The sequence below is a fragment of the Euleptes europaea genome, chromosome 3 (assembly GCF_029931775.1).
Source record: "Euleptes europaea isolate rEulEur1 chromosome 3, rEulEur1.hap1, whole genome shotgun sequence".
Taxonomy (NCBI): domain Eukaryota; kingdom Metazoa; phylum Chordata; class Lepidosauria; order Squamata; family Sphaerodactylidae; genus Euleptes; species Euleptes europaea.
This window is the reverse complement of record NC_079314.1, coordinates 70132463-70142459: the sequence shown is the minus strand read 5'-3', so window position 1 is coordinate 70142459 and position 9997 is coordinate 70132463.

Sequence of the window (9997 nt, the reverse complement as noted above, 5' to 3'; positions counted from 1 at the left end):
ATGGCTGAGAGCTCCACGCACACAATGAAATGCCTGAACCTTGCAGTAAATGAAAAAGCCTACATGATTCAGGAGTTCCTATACAAGCACTAAAATGCCTGTGGAGCTCTGGATAGTAGATCTCTCTTTGTAAATATTCTATACAATATGGACTTCAGAAAGGAGGGGGAAAGCCTTTGTTCCTATTGTCCTTATACATTGCCTCAGTGGCAACATTTTGCACCAAACTAGTTTGCTACCTTGCTGGTTGCTCTTCCCTTAATCATTAAACTGCAGTTAAGTACAGCTGATTTCTTCTGCAAATGGAGCAAAGCTCATGCAACAGGAACAAGATATTTCTACCAATTTCCCCTTCCTATTGAAGCCCCCATATTACATGTCACACCATTTCTGGGGATCTCCCCCTCTAATCTTCAAAAACAACTTTTTGGGAGACAGGGCAGCAGGTAGAAGGTAAACACCAAAGAGATGTTCCATGTATTGTGCTGCATTCAAGGTTTGCTGGTAAATGCTATACATGTTGTGCACTGCACAGACTCAAAAGTAGATAAACACATGACAGCTCAGGTAATCATTTCATACCCCTTATGATATGCTAAAGGGTGGAGGTTGGATTAAAGTTCTTAAGAGTATTTATTGATCCTTCCTGCACAAAGTTTTCTACCACACAGGCTATAAAACAAATGGCTTGAGGGTTACATTTCATTTCTATTCAGCTCATGAATGTTAGTTAAACACCCATGTTTTGATTTTCAAAAACCTTCTCTAATTAGCACCATGTATTTGTTATTTTTTAGACTTCTTTCCAAATGATGCACCAAGTTTTCACATGTGAGGAATACAGTATACAAAAAGATTATGCAAGTTCACAGCTATTCTAGACTAAAGTCCAAGTAGTAATTGCCCACCTACTTCCTAACATTAATATCTGTTCATGTGAGTGTGACTCCTTTTCTGTACTTGCTTCTTCCTAAATACATTCATTTTCAGAATCATTTACAACACAATATCAGCATTCTTCTTAGTCATGTATTTATCCAGCCCATATGTGTCAGCAGAGCAATCGGCAATCAAACAGCACAGGAAGGGGGGCCCTAGCTTGAAACAAAGAACTACACTGGAGCACCAAGTACCTTGCAGTATAATCCTAAACAGTATTACACCTTTCTAAATCCACTGACTTCAAAAGACTTTGAAGGGTATAACTCTGTTTGGGAGCACACTGCTAATTTGTCATTTCAAGCAGCAAAGCTATGCTTGCTTACTCAGGGCACTCAGCTCATCTTTGCAGACCAAATGGGAAAGGGCTATGGCTAAAGGCAGTTATACTTTCTCCCTATTACTGGATGTACTCTCACCACCCAAAATACTTCCTATTATTCTTTTCTGACCCCTCAGCTTCCAATCACCTACATCAAGGTCCCACTGCAATTTTAGAAAGCCTGAAGGTACTTAAAGCTTCAAGTCACTCCTGCAATCTACCTCAATAGCGAACAGAAACAATGGCAGCCCCAGCCAAGTCAACCCCCAAGCTGCCTCTGCCAGAGTTGGATGTCCACCCATATACATGGCGGTGCACTAAAGAGAGGGCACTTCTTCTGCTGGGTGGTCTTGAATTGGAAGAAGAAAGCAGTCTGGAAGACTAGGCCTAATCCAAAAATACAGAAATGTACAGGAGGTGGCTGGCCCCGTTTCTTCAGATAAGAATTTAAAAAATATATTTGTCAAGCAAACAATCACTGACTATTTCAAAACTTTTAGGAAACAAAAGGCCTCAAAAAAACCCTGTAACTCTAGACTGCTTCTGTTATTCATACTGAAGTGTACACCACTCTTCAAAGTTTTTCACGGGGAAGGCTTGAATCTAGACTCAGTCACATTTACTTCCCTAGGCCTTGTAACACACTAATGATGCACATCAGATACCTGATGTCTAAAAACAAAACTTCTAAGGGGGCAATGTCCAAACCTTTAGTATAATAAATGCTGTCCAAGGCATTTTCCGTTTCTGAAAAAAGTTTGCCCAGGCTAGCCTGAACTTGTCAGATCTCACAGGTTAAGCAGGGTTGGCCCTGGCAAGTATTTGGATGGGAGAACTCTAAATTGTAATCCTGTTACAGAGACTAACTTCTATGCCCACTGCTTGTTTCCTTGTGTCACTAGTAATGAAGTTTTTATGAAGTTTTTTTAAACATCTCCTTAAAGCTTTTGAATGTATTTAATAGCAATTTCTTAGATTGCTTACTGCTGCCATTTTATGTTTTAGATTATTAATATGATCTGTTGTTGCAGTTTTATTGTTTTATATTATTTATTTTAATGGGTTGTATTGTTTTAACTGAACTTTAAAAATCCTGAAAAGTAGGTCCTTAAAATATTTAAATCCTACCTTTCTAAGTAAAGGGGTTCTCCGTCAGCAGGTAATTTAGAAGCATGCGTTTGCCCTGACCTGGATGGCCCAGGCTAGCCTGATCTCGTCAGATTTCAGAAGCTAAGCAGGGTCAGCCCTGGTTAGTATTTGGATGGGAGACCACCAAGGAATACCAGGGTTGCTGTGCAGAGGAAGGCACTGGCAAACCACCTCTGTAAGTCTCTTGCCATTGAAGCCCCCCCCCAAAAAAAAGGGGTCGCCATAAGTCGGCTGCAACTTGACAGCACTTTACACACACGTTTAGGTTTACGCATGCGTTTAGATAGGATGCACTTTCTTCTTCCTTCTGCTGCAAAGGCTGAGGTGCAAATTATCAGAAGTTACTACAAAGAAGGGTTAGTGTGCAGCTTTTTAACTACTTGCCTTCCGAGTTCAACGGGATTCCCAGATAAGTAGGCACCTTTTTGCAACCAATTACTAATTTGAGAGTCTGGTCCCAAGCCCTAAATTAACACTTGAAATGACAATAGAGGCAGTAACACCGAAGGGGAAGAATCCTTAACCAGTGGAAAGTCTGAGCCACACTGCTCAGTCCCTAACAGGAACAAGCAGTGATCCAAGGGCACGAATGCCGAGTCATACATCACTCAGTACCTTACAGATGAGCCCATAAACCACCTCCATTGCAAAACATTTGCGTTGGGGAAACCGGGTGATAGAAAACCTCTGTTACAATGCGTGCCGGCTACCTCTCGAACAGTTACAAGTCGTGCAGGCTGCCTCTTTAAAGAAGAGTGGGGTCCCCTGAGATGCAAAGTAGGCAGGCACAGAAAAGTAGTGGAGGAAACAGGGCATCGAGTCTTTAGAGAAGGAACAAGGATGTGGCAGAGTCATCAGGATCTAACGAAGACCCAGCCCTGAGGGGAAGGACTGGAAACCTTGACCGAATGAATTGCACAGCAGTGACAGGGGCGAACGTTCGTGGCGTGCAGAAGCAGGACGTTTGGACCACTGCAGCTTGGCTTGAGAAAAGCTGCACCCACCTGCCGGGGGCTCCACCTCTCAAACGGAAGCACCGCTGCCCCCCCCCCCATGCCTTTGGCCACCTCCGCGATGCACGCGCTCCTTCCCGGCTCCCCTCCGCTCGCCGTCTATCTCCGGCCCAGCAGCTGCTCCCGCTTCGGATCAGGACGGCGCCGGGAATTCCCCCCACCTCCGGCCTGCGAGGCTGACCAAGCAAGCCTCGAGCAGAGAGGCGCCTCCCCCTCCCCCCCCCCTCCCCCGGAGAGTCGTCAAGGCGCTCGGCTGCTGAAGGAAAACGAAACCGGGGGTGACACATTTCCTGCGGGCCTCTCGCGCCGCCGCCTTACCCGCTCCGAGCCCCCGCGGCGGCGCCCCCCCTGCACGGCGAAGGCGGGAAAGGCCCCCCCTCCCTCGCCCCGCTCCAGCTCCAGCTCCCGCGCGCGGCCCGCCGACCGCTTTCCCCGGCTCCGCTCGGCTCGGCTCGGCTCCCCTGCCTGCTTCCGGCTTCCTGACGCGTAGGAGGCGGGCCGGCCCCACGCAAGGCCGAGGCGGGTCACCCGCCCGGGCTGCTTCACGCCCCTTTTCCGAGAGCAACTGCCTACGGTGGACGGGCGGGAAGCCGACAGAGCTGCGGGTCGAGCAGCAGGTTCCTGACCCACAGGGCCGGATTTCGGCTTGATGAGGCCCTAAGCTGTGGAAGGTAATGGGGCCCTTTCTCTGTCCAGCTGTTCTTGGTCAACAACAAACTGTCGCTGTTTTTTGTGTTGGATATATGCTGTATGGTAATATTTCAGGGAGCAGGCGGGGCCCATTGCTTACATCATAGGAGCCTACACAACACAAAACACTGTTGCTGTATGTAGGTTTTATTTGTTTTTTATCTTATATTTTGGAAATGTACAGCCAGGCTTTTTTCCCTTTAGATTTTTTTGGGGGCCCCAAGAGAGTAGGGCCCTAAGCTATTGCTTGTTTAGCTCATACGTAAATCCGGCCAAACCGATCGACCGGCTCGCCGTCTGGATATGTTTCCTGCGCTGCAGAAAGTTCCCATAGCAGTTAGGCCCAAAGTAGATTATCTGCCCTATTATTTATTACGCCCTTCCTCCAGTGGAGCTCAGGGATACCAGAATGTACCCTTCTTCCATTGATCCTCACGGCAACCCTCTGAGATAGGCTAGGCAGAAGAGTTTCTAACTTGAAACATGTTCATGGAAGAGGAGGATTCATGGCTGCTAGTAAAAATGGATACTAGTCATGATGCATACCTATTCACTCCAGGATAAGAGGAGCATGCCTATTATCTTAGGTGCTGTGGAGCACAGGCAGGATGGCGCTGCTGCAGTCGTCTTGTTTGGAGGCTTCCTAGAGGCACCTGGTTGGCCACTGTGTGAACAGACTGCTGTACTTGATGGGCCTTGGTCTGATTCAGCATGGCTTTTCTTATGAAGCTCCCCAGACCCACTCTAACCACTGTACATCCCTACCTCTCAGTGACTAGATGGTAGGAAGTCCGTGATGGGATCTCCCCTATGTTTTTATTTGCAGTCTTAATCTGAATTGGGGCTGCTATATACAGAAAGAGGGCAGGCTCTTCTGTTTTAGAAAGGAAGGTATCCCTGGCAGGTGCAGCTTTTCTCAAGCCAAGCTGCAGCGGTCAAAACGTCCTGCTTCTGCTCACCACGAATATTACCCCCGTCACTGTTGTGCATTCAGTCAAGGTTTCCAGTCATCCTTCACCTCTTTTCCTTCCCCGGGAATGTTCAGGGCTGGGTCTTCCCTTGGAAAACAGATGACTCTGCCACATCCTTCTTTCTTAAAAGACTCAATATCCTGTTTCTTTCTCCCACACTCAAACAGGCACCCTTTCTGAGGCTTTTTGGTGAACTGGGGAAACATATGACAGTGTAATGCTAGGTGGTATTTGCCCAATGGGGAAACTACTAGGTGGGGGCAAAAGAATGTTTGACACTAAGAAAGTGGCATGTTTGCCAACCTCCAAGTGGGGCCTGGCAATCTCATAGAATTATAACTGATTTCCAGACAACAGAAACCAGTTCCCCTGGAGAAAATGGCAGTTTTGGAGGGTGGACACTATGGCATTGTACACTGCTGAGGTTCCTCCATGGGCTCCACCACCAAATCTCCAGGAATTTCCCAACCCACGAGTTGGCAACCCCATAAAGGTTAAATCTCATATGCATTCTAGTGTGAATTGAGGACGCCCACAAACTCTTATTTACCAGTTACGCTTGGGGGACATCCTAGGATCTGGTCTGGTTTGGCCATAAGAATCGCAGTTTCATAAAGGAACTGAATGCTATGAAACACTGATGGGCTTACTCAAGTCAAAAGAATGAACAATGCGTGGGTTGTACTAAAACGAATGACAGGAATCCCCACTGGAAACAATGGGACAGGCCTGAAAGCCCACTGGATATAACAGTTTCATTGCAACTTACTTGGATAGCCCAGGCTAGCCTGATCTTGTTAGATCTGGGAGCTAAGCAGGTTGGCCCCTGGTTAGTATTTGGTTGGGAGACACTAAGGAAGTCCAAGGTCACAAGGCAGAGGCAGGCAATGGCGTACCACTTCTGGACATCTCTTCCCTTGAAAGCCCTATGGGGTTGCCATAAGTCAGCTGCAGCTTGAGAGCAAAAAAATATTTTAATGGAGCCCATGCAAGTCAATTGGCATTCCTGGCTCCCATTATATCCAGTGTGTTTTCAGGCCTCTCCAGTTCTTTCCAATGGGCATTCTTGTTCCTTTTAAGACATCCCCAGTATACGACCCTGGCAGCACAACAGGTATTGTGGTCAAGGCTGGCAGAAACCAGATAAAAATGTAACATGATGAATTTCTGAGACCGTTTTCAAATGCCTAGCTTACTGCAGCAAGAGTCACCAGTAAGTCAACAGCCCTGGAGGAAAGAAATGGATTGTGGCAAATATAACAGAATGACAAACCTCCCAGACAGCACAGTTTTTGGCAGGTACAGATGTCCAAGTTCAGTAATTCTTCATCTTCAATAAACCAAAAAGTGATCCAGCACATATCAGATGGTTCAGTTTGCATCACATGTTACATTCCAGAAGAAATAATAAGCTGGAGAAGAGTCCTAGACAGGAATGACCAAGTCAGATATAAAATGTAGGCCATATCTTCACCAAAAAAAGCATAAAACACAACTAACACACAGGCCACGGGGGGGGGGGGGGAGAGAGCATGGCTAAAAATACTTAAATATGCTGAAATGTCTAACTCAAAGAACAAGACTGTTACATATGTAGCAAAGTTTATTCCAAGTGTAGCAGCAGCAGCACCATTAAGATAGTTATTGGTCCCATATGTAGAGCTTTGTTAGATTCAGGCCTATGAAACAGCATTTAAACAGTTAAAAGAATGAACAAAAGCACCAGTGATTAACAATTACAGTAGGAAAGAATTAATAATCCTCCACTGGCATCTGTTCTACAAGGTTCAGTATTGGGTGCTGTATTGTCAGAGAAAGGTCTCCCTTAATTATTTTTTTTTAAAAGCTGGTAATACGTGTTTGAGGAGCCCCGTGGCGCAGAGTGGTAAGCTGCAGTACTGCAGTCAAAAGCTCTGCTCTCACGACCTGAGTTCGATCCCAACGGAAGTTGGTTTCAGGTAGCCGGCTCAAGGTTGACTCAGTTTTCCATCCTTCCGAGGTCGGTGAAATGAGTACCCAGCTTGCTGGGGGTAAAGGGAAGATGACTGGGGAAGGCACTGGCAAACCACCCCGCAAACAAAGTCTGCCTTGGAAACGTCGGGATGTGACGTCACCCCATGGGTCAGGAATGACCCGGTGCTTGCACAGGGGACCTTTACCTTTACCTTTTTAATACGTGTTTAGATGCACAAGTTTTATTATCTCATCTACGTAACTGTGGGAACACACCACAGCCTTCTGTGGCAACATTTTGATTTTGTAATGGTTGTAGCAAATACCAGCCTACTTGTACTCTGCTCCCGTAAGTAGTAATTTTGTAGAGGTTAAGTTGGTTTAAATGTTATCATAAGTGGTTTCATGAAAAGGAGCTTTGCACATTTGAAAAATGTGAGTTTCTGGCTTCTAGGTGATGGCTGAAGCTGGGTTTGCTCATCTATCCATCAGTAAGAAAAGTGTTCTGTTCGAGGCACAAACAGGAAATATGAACTCAGTGTGTAAAAACAGGAAACATCTTACACTAGTCAGTGGTAATTTTTTGTTAATTTTAAGGTCTCTTGCTTCCTTCAAAATCCCCAGAACCCCCTATACCACAATATTGACAGTATGCAAACTTATTCAAAGGAACTACTAATTAAATTCCTTTAATCAATGGACAATTCTGCTATTTGAGATGAAAAACAATCATTGCTGTTTATATTTGTAAGCTTTCATTTTATTGCCTGAATTCTGATTTGGATTTTCATTGGATTATTTTGGGTCATGGGCTGGAATTCTGATGCTGCTCCTACCCAGTCCCTGCCTAGAAATTTGTAAACCAGGGCTGATTTCTGCATTACTGAGTCCCCATAACAGAAACATGGACCTGTCAATTCAATTTCAATGCCTAGATGCACAGGAGCCCTACCTAGAACAGGAGCACAGCAAGCTAGCCCCCAGTGCCGTTTTCACAACCTTAAAGAGCTCCAGAACCTATTTGCCCCATTGGGGGAAACTTACATGTAGCCATCAGCATAGATGTTTCCCAAACAGAGCAAGTAACAGCTCTCTGGGGCCAATTCAGGTTGCCTGAGCACTATGATCCCAATCCAAAAAGGCCCCCCTCCCATACACACCTGGGAATTGAGACCCGAGCACAAACACCCAGTATACTTATGATCCAAGTGACTGCTACGTGTCTATCACGTGGACTTTTGTAACATGTGAATTGGCCCTGTAAGGTGCCAGGTCAAAATTGTGACCTGACAGTTAGGTTTATGCCACCTAGATTTGACTACATCATCATCTTAATCTAGAATACTCTACATCCCTTGTCAAGCATCATATTGTAAATTTCTGCTAATAAATCTCCTTACTGCCACCATAATCAGGGCAGGAAATCCAGACCTCCCCCTCCCTGCCCTAACTCTTGCTGCAGTCACTGAAGAATTATGGGGTTCTGTGTTAGTTAAACACCTGCCCTTAAAAAGCATTGTCCTCAGTGAAGGATAGCTACTTCATGCTTCGCGTTGTATGTTTGTTAAATGCCATCAAGTCATTTCTGAATTAATGGGTCACCATAAGTCAGTTGTGACTTGATGGCACTTTACACACACATACATGAATTAATAATCTCTTAAGCATCCATTCATTAGCGGTCTTGCAAACTGAGGACCATGGCTTCCTTGATTGAGGCAATCCACCTCATGTTGGGTTTTTCTCTTTTCTTGCTGCGTTCAACTTTTCCTAGCATTATTGTCTTTTCCAGTGACTCTTGTCTTCTTATAATGTGATCAAAGTATGATAGTCTCAACTTAGTCATTTTAGCTTCTAGGGAAACTTCAGACTTGATTTGATCTAGAACCCACGTATTTGTCTTTTTGGCAGTCGATGGTATCCGTAAAACTCTCCTCCAACACATTTCAAATGAATCAATTCTTCCTGTCAACTTTCTTCACCGTCCAACTTTCACACACCCATACATAGTAATGGGGAATACTGTGGCATGGATTATCTCAATCTTGGTCTCCAGCAACACATAACTGGTGCAAGGAAGACTAGTTCTAAAGCTGCAATCCAACCACATTAACCTAAAGAGTAAGTCCTACTGAAGACATGAAGCTGCCTTAAATGTTATAGGTCAGGACTACCACAGTATACAACGGCCTGCAATAGCCTAAGGAGATATGGCTTTAGATTGAATAGTTTTGAGAAACTACTGGTATACTTAGAATAGCAGCCCACACTGATGCTGTACAGGAGCAAAGCCCGTGGGTAAGTGGTTCTTCCTTGCCAGAGCATCCTAAGGCTTGATTTAAACAGATTTGTGAGAGAGGTGTTTGTTTTTACAGCAATAGCTTTTACCTGGGTTCAATTTACCCATCTGCAACCAGCTTGGGATCAGTGTGCCCCACTGACAAAGGAAATGTTAGTGCCCCTGAATGACTATGGACAGGTTTCTTCAATGCGCCTTGATAGCTTTGGCCAAGTTCCATCAGGGTTGGAAGGGGGGTAGATGGATGGGTGATTGTGAAAGCAGCAGCATGGGAGACTGAAGAACAGAACACAGAAAGAAACTGCCATTGTTGAGGGAACTGAAGCACCTGGTGGGTACAGGTCCTTCCTGTGTAGAGATCTGATGTAGCATGTACCTGTTTGTAAATTAATTAAATAGTACAAAAATGCCACAAGATTCCAGTTCTTTCTCCCTAAAAGGAAACACCTCGGGTCAGCACTAGCCCCTAGAACCTCTCACTGTTCAGAAACATGGGACGGGTATGAGCATAATACTCCATGGAGCTCTCTTCCCTATTTTCTTCTCCCCAGCTGGTACAAGCCACCACACACCAACCATGGCTTGAAAAGCAGTGGATGCCTGTTTCTCATATACCCAACCAGCTAATGCTGTCTCCAGGATCCTGGCCTGCAAATAACGT